The sequence below is a fragment of the Mercenaria mercenaria genome, chromosome 7 (assembly GCF_021730395.1).
Source record: "Mercenaria mercenaria strain notata chromosome 7, MADL_Memer_1, whole genome shotgun sequence".
Lineage (NCBI taxonomy): Eukaryota > Metazoa > Mollusca > Bivalvia > Venerida > Veneridae > Mercenaria > Mercenaria mercenaria.
This window is the reverse complement of record NC_069367.1, coordinates 43,153,183-43,165,228: the sequence shown is the minus strand read 5'-3', so window position 1 is coordinate 43,165,228 and position 12,046 is coordinate 43,153,183. Positions and strand designations below refer to the sequence as shown.

At 35.9% G+C, this 12,046-nt stretch overlaps 1 long non-coding RNA gene across 1 annotated transcript; it reads left to right on the top strand.

Annotated features, from left to right (window-relative positions):
- The first annotated feature begins 1,652 nt into the window (after positions 1–1,652).
- Positions 1,653–3,381, top strand: LOC128558807 (uncharacterized). Its single transcript, XR_008371932.1, has 3 exons — positions 1,653–1,783; positions 2,394–2,478; positions 3,229–3,381. It is a non-coding gene; the product is annotated as an uncharacterized LOC128558807 (long non-coding RNA).
- The last annotated feature ends 8,665 nt before the right edge of the window (positions 3,382–12,046 follow it).

Here is a 12,046-nt window from a genome sequence, read left to right as displayed (position 1 = left end):
AAATGTTGCATGTAATCTGTAAAGACTTGGTAACCAAAAACATTGTTAAACCTGGGTTGGAAGTCTATTTAAATTAATATCGTCAATTGTATAAGTTTTTATAATACTTAATGGTATTAATGTGCTAATTAAAATTTATGAATATGTCAAACTCACCACAATTGTCATTTTCCGCAAGAACAATATATGTCTGATTAAACGTAAAATGTCTTCCTTGCATACGGGTAGTTATCTATAAATAGAGTCATGACCCGATATGTATTTGAACGATTAAAGTTGAAGGAAATTTTTTTTGCGGTTAAACATATTGATGAATTCATCTCTGTAATCACATTTTAACAAACAGGAGTATCAAATATATAAAAAAATCCCCGACCTGTAGAATAGTTTGGTACATTAGATTGAAATCCTTAATCAAAATGAAAACCAGTGAAGTGAAACATTAGGATATTGAAAAAATGGCAAAACATAACCATATAGTCCGTTTACCGGAATGAGAAAAAGAAAATATTTTATATTTATTCGTTCGTTGTAACATTATCTATGAAGAACATAAAGTAATGGAATTTTGTCACTATTATAAATGAGTGTAGGAAGACCAGTGTTTGACGCTATGATATAAGCTGAGAAAAAAAATCAACATTTATTTTTATGGTCTCCAAACAACGCCATCATATCCCCTAGTGACTAGAAACACCTGTGACACATGATAAGTCACACAACGAAAGTAATATTGGGCAATGGCTCTATATATATATGCAAGGAAACAATTTGATTTATGATCAGACATAATTGTTCTTTAGGAAAATGACAATTGTGGTGAATTAACATTTTCAGAGTAACCGTGTATTTTAAAGGGATCAGTTAAATTCGGGCCTAGACAAGATATCATTGAAGCTTATAAACAATGGAAATAACGTATTAATACTTTTAAATATGAACTAAAGGCCATCTATGATAATGAAAAGTCTTTATTAACTTATCCGCACTCTGATGCCCATTTTTGTTAGAATCATATAGATGAGAGAATGATAGTCCTGCCAGTTTTGGATATTTCAATTGTGAAACAAATATTTATCAGGGCGAGACAAGTTCTATCATCTGATTGGTTGTCTCTGAGTTCAGGTCTAACCCTGCTAAATTTCTAAAATGGACTGGTCCATCATTCAATTTGGGCAATATCATTTATTATACGAAGGGATGTTCACTGAAAATTTACAGACCGAATAGTGAACAGTGCAGACCATGACCAGCCTGCACGGCTGATCTTGGTCTGCACTGGTCGCAAAGGCATAATCTCTTGCTGCCAGCAGGCTAAAGGTTAAAAGGCTGAATTATGATGCATTACCATTTTATTACATACTAAATTTACATTTAGTAACCTTACTATATACTAGTTCACACTGATCAATGATACACAGTTGTTCCATAGACTGAGTGTAATTGAATAAAACAGTTTTAATTAACTTGTAAATGGAAAGGCTCGCATTAGAATGACATCACACACCAAACATAAAAGTTTACACATCAGTAAAGAAAAATATTGATTGTTCCAAAGATATATTATTGGAGTTTGTCATTGAAATATACAGACCTCTGTTTATTAATTAATACTTGAAATGGAGCAAGAAGACATTATTTTTGTACACTTTAGGGTCCTGACCTTCTAGAAGGGAGTTCAGAGTTGATATTATCAGGAGAGTTGAATAACATCAACACAGCTGGTTGGTCACAGGAGCGCTTTTTCTTCCTCTTTGATCATCAAATTGTTTATTGTAAAAAGGTGAGTTTTAGTACAGTTTATAGCCCTTACCCTGCTAAATTTCTATAATGAACTTGTCCGTCTATCAGTTTGGTCATTACCATTAACTGTTTTAGGGGTGCTTACCAAAAAGATATTGACCAAATAGCGAAAGAGCAGATCATGATCAGACTACATGGATGTGCAGGCTAATCATGATCTACACTGGTCGCAAAGGCAGAATCAATCGTGTCCAGCATAATAATGGTTAGGGGGATTAAATCACTGGTAATCTTTCTACTTACTCTTATTGTTACATTATTATTGTTATGTAGCATATGTATATATTTTTCATTTGTGACAAAATTTTTGATCAGTTTCATATTTGTAGAGTATTATGAATCTTGAAAAAATGTAATAAACTGTTTTAGCAGTGTAAGGGAGACAATTCAAAAATTGATTTGAATACTGTTTTAATTTTACATTTGTATAAGTTCTTATCAGACATCTTAATCTATTACATTGAATTAAACAATATATAAAATGTATTTAAAAGTGTTTGAAATGCGTATTTTGTTTTCAGAGTCTTTAGATTTACTGGTAATAACTTGTATATGATAATTTTATTCAGTTTCAAACATATATTTGGTAGGAGTTGCTCAAGCGGCATGTATTTAGCTATAAAGGAAGGATAGATCTAGATCACTGTGATATTGTAGATATACCTGATGGAAAAGGTATGTACTTTATTGTTTAAGGTAATTCTTCACAGTTAGGCTAAATGCTGTACTACTGCGTGTGGTATTGATTAGAATCTGCATCACTTGATCATTTAATTAACAGTCATAATTGAGAGAAATCTTATTAATGTAGAAGATGGAAATATTTCTGTACTTCAAAGAAAAAAAATCAAAACAGTTGAAACCATATCATATATCAGTATGATATACAGCAAATGTGTGTTTTCATTAATTTAATCACACTGCACTGCTTATTTACAGTAAAGAATAAGTCACTACATCCTAATGGGGTTATTTATCTCTTAGTTGAATTTGAATTAACTAAAACAGACTTCTGCAATTAAATCTTTGTGGAGTGAAAAGGGGCATTGTAAATACTGTGATATTGTAAACCATATTAAAGGGAATGGTACACAGATATCATTCTGTTTAAATCCTTCTTCAAATTAAGAATTTTTAATTTTCTTGGATCAGTATCAGCAGTATGGTATATCAAAATAATAAAGACTGTATGGTTTATCAAAATACGAACACATTATGGTGTATTAAAATACTAAACACAGTATGGTTTATCAGAATACAAGAAATAGATTTGTGGACTACTAACAATGGAGTTGTGATTAACAACTTAACTTATGATTTATAGATGCTGTACTGGTATTGGATCAAATTCTACTATTTTTAGACACAAGTATCTCTGTGTGTGATTGATTTATGTATGACACATTTTGTTTATATTTGTTACAGATAGCCAATATTATGTGACAGTAAAACATGCATGGAAGTTTCATGAGACACACAGAGATAAATGGTACCTTGTTTATGCCAAATCTGAGGCTGTCAAACAGTCCTGGCTAAAGGCAATTAGAGATGAGAGACAGCGGGTGCTTGAAGATCAAGAAAATGGTAATTATTAATTTAGCTTATACTGATATATTAAAGCTTTATTGTCATGAAAGTTTGAAATGTAAACTGTAACTGTAACCAGACTGCTTCTCAGGCAAAAGAGCACTTGTTTCATGTAAGAATTGCAGTTGTAGCCCTACTACTGGGCCGAGCTGCCAACATATTAAACACCACCTGACCATTGCAGTCTCCTGTCATGACTGGGTTGTTTTTATATAATTGTGATACTTTAGTTTGTCATTCTTCTGCGATATTGAATAAAAACATGCAGAAAATTGGTAAATCGTTTAAAAACTATTAAAGGATCTCTTTAGTACGGAATCCTGTTCGTGCCACTTAAATTGTCGCCTCGCCAACACGCGACAACGCGATAATTATCGCGTTGTCGCCTGTCCGAAAACATACTTACATGCGAGTTTAACAATCCTCGCGAGGTTAAGGAGAGGCGACAATTATCGTCTTAATTGTCGCTTGTCTTTTTTAAACCTCGCATCGTGATGGAAACTGAAATTCCAATTATACATACTTGCGGAGAATTAGTAAATCTCGCATTTGTTCGCCATTGTCGCTTTTGTCGCCCGGTGATTGGGATTATGTCTTAACTACAGCACGTTGGTGAAATTTTCTGCTACACGTTGTCAAGGGAAACTACGGAATCCGGTTAGGGTCCCATTGCATGCCGTCGAAATATGACTAACAAACGAGTATGAAAACAATTTTCTACGGCATCGGAAAAAATTTGCTGAAACTTTGAATTTTTGCTTTAAAATATTTGCCGTACAATATGGAAAAAGTGCTTATGAGATATGTATTTGGGGTAATAACTGCAAATAAAACTTTTTTTTATAGAAAATGACACTATCTGAAAGCTCTGTGTCAAAAAGACAATATTATCTGTTCCTTCGTCTGTACGTAATTTAGGAGATCAGCTGTATTTCCGTTTTTCCGTGCGGAAAAAGTCCGTGTTTTTTCAATAACTTTAAACTGCTGGACAAGGATGATTCTGCCTTTTACGATCAGTGTAGATCATGTTCAGCCGGCAATACCGTGCTGTTTGATATGATACTGCACTGTTCGCCATTCATGTAAGTATCTTTTTGTGATAGCACCTTTGTAACAGTTAAGGGAACTGTCCAAATTGAAGGATGGGACAAGTTCATTATAGAAATGTAGCAGGGTAATGTGTTAACTTCAAATAATTCTAAAATGTCTAAACACGAGAGTTTTTTATGAATAACTTCTATAAATTATAATGTAATATTGTCTAAACAGACATGTAAATTGGTACTATTTGACAAACTCGGGTTGTCGTGGGACAGTCTAAAACATGTACCATTTTCGTGACAATATGCATATTCTTCATATATTAAATATAGGATTGGCCTTTGTCAGAGGACGTCATTCTTTCATAACCGGATGTCCGTTTTTGATAAATAATTGATACCTTAATGCAAAGGGCAAGCATTTACCTAGAGGAAAAAAGGCCAAGTTTGGTTCAAATTCGGTCGGGCTAGGGGTCAAGGTCATTTAGGTTAAAGTTCGGTAATTTCTCAAAAATCATGAACTTTTTAGAGCAGTCAGGCAGGCACTATCTTCACTGAGTCCAACAAACCATTGGAGCAATTTCACGGTCCCCGGTTGGACCAGGTAGTCTTGGCCAGCTCCATACCGCTATAACAAGTTTGGTCATTTACTGATACCGTCCCTGAGCTCTGTGGCATTATTATGGACTTGTAAGTAGCTTAAATGTAAAGTTAGATAATTAGCAACATATTCATATAAGGTATAGGTAGATACCCGGGATTAAGAGTCTCGAATCTGCGGGCAATAAATCTACCGAGTGTCAGAATAACTATACCGTCCTTCCATGTATACCTCCCCTGACAATATGCTCACCCAAGACTTTAACATGGTCTCAATCAATGGATTAAACTTGATTTCCTGAAAAAAAATCGGAGACAATTTTTTTTATATTAAGTGGACCTTGTGGAGATTGTCGAAAAATAATATTTTTGTCTCCGATTTTTTGTTGTTGTTCTTTTTTTTCTTGCAAGGGAAAACGAGTTTAATCGATTTCATCGACGAACTGCCTTCAAAAATAAATTATCTTACCCTAAACTAATTATCTGGGGAGGTGGGGGAGGGGGGGATGGTATGTTTTTTGGGGTGTGGGTATTAACAAAAACCTTTGAAAAAATGCGAAAAAAATAAAGTTTCGGTGTAATAAAAATTTTTTATTAGTTAGGCTTAGGCACAAACTTTAAAACAAATGGTGATGAAATAATTGGAACTCAACGAAGTGAACCTTGACTGATGAATATATACAAATATCAAATGGGAAATCAAATCTGGTCGGGTTTTATATTTTGTAGTCCAGTGCTGCAGACATATCAGTATAATTACAATATAATGTAGATAAATGTAGTAGCTACAAAATAAGAACGTAACACAAAATGAAGGTCACAGGAAATAAGTTAGCAGCTTGCGCCCGGCGGCTTAGCAGCGTGAAGTTGCGGCTAGCAGCCTATAATTTTTTTGTACACTGATTGAATTCATTGGCACGTCAGAGATATATAAGCAACATAGGACTTAATAGACTGCACGGCGTTTATCGCACAGCGTTGCTCAATGTCATCGAATGAATCGCCATATCCGATGTTTAATGCAGTATTAATGTTCAAAAATCGGTTATAAATGAATAAAACTTTTAAATCCTAGCGCTCCAAGCAATTTGAATTCCTGAACCTAGTAAATCATACAATAAGACACGCGAATCGCTTACTTAATAAATATGGAATCCCGTTAGGGCCATGCCTTGAATGTGTTGATCTGAAAATGCGATACTGGTTGTACGTTGTTGAAAACGCGAAAATCACCAAACTACGATAAACGAAAACGCGACAACACGATGATGATACGCGATTTACGATACTACGATGGTGATATCGCGTTTTCACCATCGTTCGTCGCGTTTTCACCTTTCCGTTATCGTAGTATCGCGTATCATCAATGTGTATGTCGCGTTTTTTTCGTTATCGGAGTCCGCGTGTAGTCAGGGAGAACGTTCGTAGATGACGTCACAGTTGTGCATCGTTGATAACATACGTAAATAACAGCAAAAGTTGATCTTCACCCGATGTGACAATTATAGTTGAAAAGGGTTCAAATGACACTTTTTACGCAAATGACGTCGAAAAAATAATTATCTTACAAAATTTATTTTACTGTAAAATGAGCCAAACAAAAATAGGGGGGCCACGACTTCGTTTTTGCAGTACTGTCAGAAATTTTTCCCCTTTCCCCGTTTTTTCTTGCATTTGTTGAATAAAAAAATCATACAGAAAAATCATTTGACAAATTCAAGAAATACACTATTACCAGACATTTTTTAGCACTGTGGACGTTAAATGTCGCACACGCGCTAAATGTCGCAAACCACCGTTATATGTCGCCAAGGTGACGTTAATGTTCGGCAACCACCGCTAAATGTCGCACTTTACGTTAATGTCGCCAAAAATTTGCCACCGGTTATATGTCGCAACACCAACGCTCCCCAATGTCGCACTATGACACTATGACTATCATTTCCTTGTGTATATTGATTTTTCTGAGGCGAAGGAAAAAATTAACAGGGGTTATGTAATTACAAAATAATTATTCAATGAGAAGTGTTGTTACGTCGTATAGCAACAAGCGGGCCTTGTTGGCTAGATGTCACCTGAGGTTCAACCATGTTTGAGCAGTCACGCAAAAAAGAATATTTATTACTTTGTAATAGGACCAGTGTTTTAGGACAAGGAATATTCTGAGGTTCTTCTAACTAAATACGATTTGGTAATGTACTGTTGGTTTGTGGGGGGTTGGTATGGTGGGGAACGGGGTGAGTAAACGACACAGAAATCTAAGACACAAACACACAGCACCCAAGACCAAGACATTAATTAGAAAATATAAATATGTACATGTCTGAAGGGGGTGGGAGAGATGAGAGAGGGGGGTTATGTGTGGGTAGGCGGCATAGTAGGATATCTTTTAGGGGGAATGGATACTAAACCAAACAATTTTAAGGAGACTAAAAGTAAAATAATATCAAAATTCCCGCTTTACCTAAAAATATGTACAAAGGCCACATAGGATCTTTACTCCGCCATTGAAGGCTTTGATAGTTACCTTATTGATTTGAAATGTAAACCTCCAAACAAGAATAGAATCCAGTGACTGATTAATAGAAAATATTCGTTTTCTTACAGGTTGGTACAAAACACGTTACAGATCTTCGTGTCGCCCGGAGTTAAACATCCTGTTGTGTAAACAGCCCGGATCGCGGCCCGAGCGATCCCCCACCCCCATCTTGTTGGCTTCGGTAGTGACTTTATTACTCATCTAAGTTGCTACCCGACTTATTTGGAAATAATATTTTCTAAAATGTATCGGACCCAAACGCCCCAGAGGCGAACATTTTATACTTAATATTTCAAAAATTCCCCAGGGGGAGAACCTTGACCCCTTAAAATGAGGGGCGTAACCCTCACAGTACTTAAATTAGACAAAAAATGCACCAGAGGCATCTTTATACTGTTTTTCATACGTTCCCGGGGAGAGCCGCTGAGCCCTCGGAAAAATGGCAGGGATAAACCCTCCCATACATCGAAATTTTGAATAAAAAATGCAGTAAAAGTCCAGCTTTCCTACCTGTATTTCAAAATTGTGAATGGAAAAGACCCTAACCACCTTAAAAATAGGGGTAGTTGCCCCTCTAGTTCGTACCTAAAAAATAGACAAAAATGCGCCTCAGCCAGATTGCTACCTGTACATAAAAAACTTTCCACAATTTACGAATAGAGGAACCCGTACCTACCGCACGTCGCGTGACGCTTTTTGTGTTAAAACTGGCCCCACCCCCCAACACACCCCCACCCCCTCCTCCTCAACAATATTGCCCCGGGCTGTTGTGTAAGAAATTAAGGTCGATAAAGGGACATGCGATACAACGCGCGGACCAATACGGAGCGCGGCTTAACTCTATGAGCTAACAGGACTCTTTAGAATTACATGTTCAGACTGAAATAAATTTGGTACTGTGGGTGAGTACTACGTTAGTGGCTCAAACACTTTAGTATAGAAGATATTACGTATGTATGGTGCGGGACCAACTTGAAAGCAAACGTGCAGATGAGAGTAAAAGGTCATTCAGCCCTTCAATATCAAACACATTGCATACTGATGCATGCAAGCATGCATTACCTTTATCTTATCTTAAGTTGTACACAAAGGACTTGTTTAACTCTTATTTTGCTGTGCGACATTTAACGTTTGGAGTTGCGACATATAACGATGGGCAATTTTGCGACATTTAAACGTTAAAGGTGCCGACATTTTAGCGGCAGGCGATTTTGCCGACATTTTTAGCGGTGTTGCGGCATTTAACGTCGAACCTTGCGACATAGAACGGTGGTTGCGACATTTGCGGCGTTGCGACATTTAACGGTGCCACAAGCCATAGCGGATTGATTGCACACGAGTTTGTTAACTGATAAGTTTGAGTCTGACCCTTTTTGATTAATAATGTTGTAGCCAAAATTTAGCATGTTGTTGTTCAAATCTGATCTCTACCGGGAAGTGAACGTTCTTTGTATAAATTGGGTGCATGCATATGATTGCTCCACTAGAGTTAAAAAAAAATAATCAATTACTTTAAAAGGCATTTTTCAGCAAAATAACGAATAAAGTCCTTGACTACGACCTGTATTTGCGAGCTACGAAGTCTAAAAAAAATGATAAAGTCTCAACTGGCGATATGGACGGCGTTGGGCGTTGCGCATTTTCCCGCTTTTTTCTGAGTTACGCAACGTCGTATTACTTAAAACGGCGAATGCTGTTGCAAATAGATATTTACGCCATACGCTTTAAAAAAAATCTATCCTTTCTGGAAACATTCTTCATTCTTGTATTTACAAATCATACATTTCATAGTTGTCTTTATCACGTGAATATATGTGGATATTTTCAAGTTCCTTTCTTAGAAGATTGTAGGTATTCCGCGGGTAAAATAGAAAGCCGTAATTTTATTCTCTCGCATGAAATGTTGGGACAGGACATATTTTAAGAAGATGTGTACGAAGTATAATTTAGGTGCACACTGGCCGGTAACTGTTTCTTTTGCATAGAGAAGGTTTACAATTCTGAAATGATTTATTTTTATGTGCTCCCCCCCCCTCCCTCCATCCATGTTGTGTTGTGGGTGGGGGCAGTTAGTGTTGGCCCTAGCCCACCCGTCCGGTCTGCCGTCAGTCTTGAAATTAGTGTCGGGATATCTTCAGAAAGTATTGACCAAAAGTCATCAAACCTCCCAGGATTGTTTATCGCACTTCCATTTGAGTATATTACAATTTCGCTCGGATGACATTCTGCCCTGGGTTAATATCAGCCGCGGTCCACATGACCTGACAGTCACTTTCGCTTGGTCACGTCACCCCCCCCTGCCCCCCCCCGGTTGAAAATGTTGTTGATAGTTCAAAATATGTCTTTCTCGGGTAAGAGGATTTTATCATTGTATAAAAGAGAGGAAAGGTTGAAAATGTTTTTGGATAGTCAAAATAGTCTTTCCCGGGTAAGTGGATTTTATCATTGTAGACAAAAGAGGGTATACTAAATGTTTTAATTTGATTCTAACACAGTAGACCAGTGTTATGGCCTTGACGTAGTCGAAAATATACATATAAAGTTTGTGTCACATGTATCTCGTTAAGTGCTTCAAGATTTTTGTTTGCTATATCTTAAATAGTATCTGCATTGTGAAGTTGTAACATATTCGGGGTTGAGCACCGCACCAAATACTTGTTTTTGCTATAATTTATCTTGTGAAATACTGCATCTAGAACAAACTCAGGACAGATGGTTATAGAAAGTCAACCAGTCAGACTAATAGGTTTCGTTTTTGAACATTCGGACAATGGAAGTACCCGCTTTTGTTACTTGTTGAGATGTTGTCAGTAACAATGTTGAGCAAGTTATTACCGGTAGGAGTTCGAACTTTGGAAACAATAACAGTTAATTGTCGTATTAATTATACCTACCACATACCACACACCAGCAAACACAAACATCAATGTTTTCATATTTTTCATGTTTATTATGACAATGCGCTTGATAAACATTCTATGGTTGTATGTAATAACAATGTTATAAAAATTATTCTGTATGATAAATAAAATTTATACGCTTTGAAGATGTCTTCAAAATATATATGAATTTTGAAATGCCTTTCAAAATTCTTAAATGTACCCATTGTCTATAGAAAAGACTTGCACATACACAGCATATATAGTGCTTAACCACAAGATTATCCAGCCGAGAATTTAAAAATACAAAATGTCCGGTGTATCGCCTCATGCATCGCTTCTTTCCACAGCTGTATAGAAGGTAATGTCGCGACGTTGCGATGGCGTAACGTTTGGCGTTCCGCCAGACGTCGCTGAATTACACTTCTTTACCCTAACTCTCCTAGTTATTTATGGAAAAAAGGGTGATATTAAATCAAATACATAAATTGGTTCAAAAGGTTAAGGGTAGATGATAAAATTAAAGAAAACACTGTTTACTAGGAAAAACTGGACTAAACTTAAAAAAGAAGCACAATGCATTTAGTGCACTAGAAGGGCACAAACATTGATAACATTAAATGTTACTAACAACTTTGACAATTTTTATTGTTAAAAGAACGTTTTGATGTTGTATATTCATATTGTTTTTAAAAAGCTTGATATTCTTATTGTATGTGGTTCTCGCGATATATATAGCACTAGCGGTCGCTATACTCAAATACAATCACATAACATAAATAAAGAATGACACGTTTTGTAAATAGAAACGTCAGATATTGAACAACAGATGATGCCTTTTGTCAAAATAATATCGAACATACAATAAAGAATAACGACATTACCAATAAACAATGGTAATTTTAGAAATATGAAGGACACGACTTTGAATAACATATCAAAGATACAAGGAGAATAACGATATAAGAATAAACAATATGGCGTTTACCATAAGAATATCGAAACATATCACTAAGAATAACGACAATAGAAATACAATGGTAAGACTTCGGAATATGAATGACACGACATTGAATAACAATAGCAAAGATACAATAAAGAATACGAATATATAGGAATAACAATAATGACTTTTAGAATATGAATGCCAAGTCCTTGATTTACAATAAAAACATACAATAATAATAACATACAATGATAATTTAAACCAACGTTGACATGCCAAAGCGGACATAAGTCACTTGTTGAACCGTAAGGTCAAGCGCCATCTAGCATTTTGACCGTATTAATATGAACACTCAGGTAGAAAAATCACGTGTTTTATCAGTATGGTAGCTTCTTTTTCAATGCGATAACGTGAATATTTAGCTGGATATGATGCTTAAATCTCTGTCATTTTCAATTTAGATGAAACAAATCGGGATTGATTGAATGAACTAGGTATAAGATTATGATGGATCGGTGCCGTTTACAAACTTTTACGCGAAAATTTAGAACCCGGTCTCCCGAAAACGTGCCGCTCAGAGACTGTTTTAAAACAGCATTAAAACAGCACTATAAAAAACTGGTAAGATTTAGTATGAAGAAACGGCGAGGGT